Source organism: Balaenoptera physalus, assembly GCF_965194825.1.
Source record: "Balaenoptera physalus genome assembly, chromosome: 3".
Classification (NCBI taxonomy): Eukaryota; Metazoa; Chordata; class Mammalia; order Artiodactyla; family Balaenopteridae; genus Balaenoptera; species Balaenoptera physalus.
Window position 1 is genome coordinate 4,760,672 of NC_138890.1, and position 6,000 is coordinate 4,766,671.

A 6,000-nucleotide genomic window follows, 5' to 3' on the forward strand; every position below is an offset into this window, starting at 1 on the left:
CTGTCAGCGTGCACACCGGGCGGGGCCACAAATATTCACAGCCATGAAGCACTGAGTCTCGGGCAGACAGGCCCTGGAAGAGGACTTGATCTAGCTGCAGGGGACATCCCAGAAGGCCTAGGGTCTCATCCGGGGGGGAATCGTGGAGCCCACCATCAGCACGCACACGGCAAGGGGGGTCTGGCATTGTCGGCGTGCACACCAAATGGCGCCACGGAAACAGAGCGGCTGGGCGCTGAGTCTCAGGCAGAAAGGCCCTGGGCAGGAGTAGGTGGTGATTCGTTTCCAGCGGGAGCGCCCCAGCTCCACCCACTCTACACAGCAGCCTGGAGTCAGATCTGGGGTGGACAGGCCTTGGGAGAGGCCTGCCACGAGGCAGCCCAGGTCTACTCCATGACATAGCCAGGCACTAGGTCTGGGATGAAGACGATGGAGAAACGGATGTGACCTTGGGCTGCTCTGGGCATCGCTGTGACCACACGGGCCTCGCGTGCTTCAGCGGTCACCTCCTTGAGGGCAGGCACTCAAGGGCACGGGAGCCTCATCAAACCCAACCCTCAGGACTTCTACCCCAACAACTGGGGAGCAGACCCCACCCCGGCAGGGTGGTGACAGCCATGGAGCCAAGAGGAAGCCCTGCCCAACACCCAGCACAGGCTCTGGATACCACAACACCAAGCAAACCCCCTATCAAGGGGGTAGCTGCCAGCACACCCCGAGGAAAGATGTGGTTGGCGTCCATACCAAAACCAGCCCTTGCATCAAAAGTACTGGACTCAACACAGTCTACACAGGGACGCTCCCACAGAAAAACTCCCCTTCAAGACCACAGTAGATAATGTTTCTCCTAAATTCATGGAGACAGAGAAACTTAAACAAAATGAAAAAGCAGAGGAACTACTCCCAATTGAAAGAATGAGAGAAATCCCCTGAAAGAACAAATAATGAAGTAGATGTCACCAGTCTACTAGACCCCAAGTTCAAGAAAAAGGTAATAAAAATGTTAAAGGAATTATGAAATATTATTAACAGAAATGCAGATCCCTGTAACAAGGAAGTAGAAACTATAAAGATGAACCAGTCAAAATTAGACAATTCAACTGGTGAGATAAAAAGCAATCTAGAAGCAATGACTAGCAGACAAAATGACACAGAAGAACATATAAGTGATCTAGAAGACAGAATAATGGAAATCACCCAATCAGAACAAAAGACTGAAAGACAAATTAAAAAAATGAAGATGACATAAGAGCTCTAAGGGATAATATAAAGCATGCCAACCTATGCATAATAGGGGTTTCAGAAGGAGAAGAGAAAGGGATCAGAAATGTATTTGAAGAAATTATGGCAGAAAACTTCCCAAGCCTAAAGAAGGAAACAGATATCCAGGTATAGGAAGCACAGAGGGTCCAAACAAGCTGAACCCAAATAGGCACACACAAAGACATACCATAATTAAAATGGCCAAAGTTAAAGATAAAGAGAAGATTCGAAAGACAGCAAGAAAAAAACAGAGTCAGTTATAAGGGAACCCCCATAAGACTATCAGATGAATTCTCTGCAGAAACTTTGCAGGCCAGAAGGCAGTGGCATGATGCACTCAAAGTCCTGAAAGGGAAAACCCTGCAACTTAGGATACTCTACCCAGCAAGGTTGTCATTTAAAATAGAGGGAGGAACTTCCCTGGTGGCGCAGTGGTTAAGAATCCACCTGCCAATGGAGGGGACATGGGTTCAATCCCTGGCCCGGGAAGATCCCACATGCTGTGGAGCAGCTAAGCCCGTGCGCCACAACTACTGAGCCTGCGCTCTAGAGCCCGTCAGCCACAACTACTGAAGCCCATGTGCCTAGAGCCCGTGCTCCACAACAAGAGAAGCCACCGCAGTGAGAAGCCCACGCACCGCAACAAAGAGTAGCCCCTGCTCACTGCAACTAGAGAAAGCCTGCACGCAGCAACAAAGACCCAACGCAGCCAAAGATAAAAGAATAAATAAATTTATTTTTAAAAAATAAAAAATAACAAAATAAAATAGAGGGAGAGGGACCTCCCTGGCGGTCCAGTGTTTAAGACTCCACGCTTCCACTGCAGGGGACACGGGTTTGATCCCTGGTTGGGGAACTAAGATCCCGCATACTGCATGGTGTGGCCAAAAATAAAGAAAAAAAAATAGGAGAGATAAAGGATTTCTCAGACAAGCAAAAGCTAAATAAAAGAATTCAGCAATACTAAACATACCCTAAAAGAAATATTGAAAGAGCTTCTTTAAATAGAAAGGAAACAAGACTCTATAAGAAAGGGAAAATCACAATAGGAAAGGCAGATATAGAAAAGGATTGAAAATCATTTAAACCAGTATACAGATTTTTAAAAAATCAAAAAATTTTGTAGAAGTGATTCTAACTACAATTAACAGCAAAAGAAAAAGCATGAAGATGTAACATGGGACATCAAAATCACAAAATGTGGGGGAGGGGAGTATAAAAATGTAGATCCTGTAGAATGTGTTTGAACTTGTATGACTATCAGTTTAAAACAAGTAGATACAGTTATGGGTCAACATACTTGAAATCCAGGGTAACCACAAATCAAAAACATAGACTCACAAAAAAACAAAAAGAAAGGAACTCAAGCGTTCCCCCCCCATACATAAAATCCCCATCAAACCAAAAAAGGAAAAACAAAAAGAAGACAAAATGAACAAAAAACTACAAAAACAACCGGAAAACAAGGTTTAAAATGGCAGTTAAGTACATACCTATTAATAATTATTTAATTTTTTAAATTTAATTTTTATTGGAGTATGGTTGCTTTACAATGTTGTGTTAGCCTCCACTGCACAACAAAATGAATCAGCCACACGCATACAGATATCCGCTCTCTTGTGGGCTTCCCTCCCATTTAGGTTACCACAGTGCATTTCAGTAGAGTTCCGCCGTGCTATACAGTATGTTCCCATCAGTTGTCTATTTTATACATAGTATCAATAATGTATATGTGTCAATCCCAGTTTCCCAATTCCTCCTACCCCACCCCTTTCCCCCTTGGTATCCATACATTTGTCCTCTACGTCTGTGTCTAATAATTACTTTAAATGTCAATGGACTAAATGCTATGATCAAAAGACACAGAGTGGCAGACTGGGTAATAAAACAAGAACCTACAATATGCTGCCTACAAGAGACCCACTTAAGGGCAAAAGACACACACAGATTGAAAGTGAAGAGATAGGGGGCTTCCCTGGTGGTGCAGTGGTTGGGAGTCTGCCTGCCAATGCAGGGGACACGGATTCGATTCCTGGTCTGGGAGGATCCCACATGCCACAGAGCAACTAAGCCCGTGAGCCACAACTACTGAGCCTGCGCTCTACAGCCCGCAAGCCACAGCTACTGAGCCCCCGTGCCACAACTACTGAAGCCCGCATGCCTAGAACCCATGCTCTTCAACAAGAGAAGCCACCACAATGAGAAGCCCGTGCACCACAACAAAGAGTAGCCCCCACTTGCCACAACCAGAGAAAAGCCCGCAGGCAGCAACGAAGACCCAACGCAGCCAAAAAAAAAATAATAATAAGAAAGTGAAGGGATGGAAAAAGACATTTCATGCAAATGGAAACGACAAGAAAGTGGGTGTAGAATACACATATCAGACAAAGTAGACTTTATCTTTTTTTAAATTTAATTTTATTTATCTTTTTATACAGCAGGTTCTTATTAGTCATCCATTTTATACACATCAATGTATACATGTCAATCCCAGTCTCCCAATTCATCACCCCTGCCACTTTCCCCCCTTGCTGTCCATACGTTTTTTTCTCTACTTCTGTGTCTCAGTTTCTGCCCTGCAAACCGGTTCATCTGTACCATTTTCTAGGTTCCACATATATGCGTTAATATACGATATTTGCTTTTCTCTTTCTGACTTACTTCACTCTGTATGACAGTCTCTAGATGCATTCATGTCTCTACAAATGACCCAATTTCGTTCCTTTTATGGCTGAGTAATATTCCATTGTATATATGTACCACATTTTCTTTATCCATTCGTCTGTCAGTGGGCATTTAGGTTGCTTCCATGACCTGGCTACAAAATAGACTTTAAAACAAAGTCCACAAAGAATAACAATGAAGAATGTTATACGATGACAAAAGGACCAAAACAAGAGAGGATATTACGTTCGTTAACATATATGCACCCACCGTAGGAGCACTTACATATATAAAAACAAATACTAATAAACATAAAAGGAGAAAGTGACAGGAATACAATAATAGTAGGAGACTTTAACACCCCACTGACATCAATGGACAGATCTTCCAGACAGAAAATCAATAAGGCAACAGAGGTCCTAAATGATGATACAATAGACCAGTTGGTATCATCAAAAAGTCTGCAAATAACAAATGCTAGAGGGCTTCCCTGGTGGCGCAGTGGTTGAGAATCTGCCTGCCAATGCAGGGGACATGGGTTCAAGCCCTGGTCTGGGAAGATCCCACATGCCGTGGAGCAGCTGGGCCCGTGAGCCACAATTACTGAGCCTGCGCGTCTGGAGTCTGTGCTCCACAACAAGAGAGGCCACGATAGTGAGAGGTCCGCGCACCGTGATGAAGAGTGGCCCCCGCTTGCCACAACTAGAGAAAGCCCTCGCACAGAAACTAAGACCCAACACAGCCATAAATAAATAAATAAATGAAATAAACTTTAAAAAAAAATTTTTAAAAAACAAATGCTAGAGAGGTTGTGGAGAAAAGGGAACCCTCCTACACTGTTGGTGGGAAAGTAAATTGGTGCAGCCAGTGTGGAAAACAGTATGGAGAGTCCTTAGAAAACTAAAAATAGTGCTACCATATGATCCAGCAATTCCTCTCCTGGGTATATATTTGGAAAAGACAAAAACTTTAAGTCAAAAAGACACATTCACCTCAATGTTCATAGCACTACTAATTGTAACAGCCAAGAAACGGAAACATCACAAGTGCCCATCAACAGATGATTGGCTTAATAAGGTGACTATATATATATACATGCGTGTATACACACACACACACACACACACACACACACACACACGCACACATCTCACATATAATGGAATATTACTGAACCATAAAAAATAATGAAATATTGCCATTTGCAGCAACATGGTTGGACCTAGAGAATATTATATTTAGTGAAGCAAGTCAGACAGAGAAATACAAATATTATATCACTTATATGTAGAATCTAAAAAATAATACAAATGAATCTATATACAAAACAGAAACAGATGCACAGGTTACCAAAGGGGAAAAGGAGAGGAAGAGAGATAAATTAGGAGTATGGGATTAATAGATACAAACTACTATACATAAAATACATAAGCAACAAGGATTTACTGTATAGCACAGGGAACTACATTCAATACCTTTTAATAACCTATAATGAAAAAATATGAAAAAGAAAAATATATGTATAACTGAATCACTGTGCTGTACACCTGAAACTAACACAGCATTGTAAATCAACTATACTTCGATTAAAAAAAAAAGTTGTCAAAGCAGTTCAATGCAAAAAAGATAGCTTTTTCAACAAACAATGCTGGATAATATGCAAATAAATAAATAACTTAGAAAACTTAGACCTTTACTTCATACCATACACAAAAATTAACTCAAAATGTATCATACACCTAAAATGTAAAAGCCAAAACTATAAAAGTGTTGGAGGAGAAAAAAACATAAGGGAAAATCTTTGTGCCCTCGGATTAGGTAATGATTTCTTTTTTATTATTATTATAATTTTACTTAAAATTTGGTATTTGTTAATTACAACTTATATACTCTTTTAATTTTATAAATAATTTTCAACAGTTTGGAAAAGAGATAATATTTGAAAACAAATGTGAAAATAATTTTAATTTTTGATTTTTCACATTTAGTATATAGTTTTTATGACAGTATCTTCAAATTTTATACATTTTGAATAAACCACATTTTATTTTATTTTTTTAACATCTTTATTGG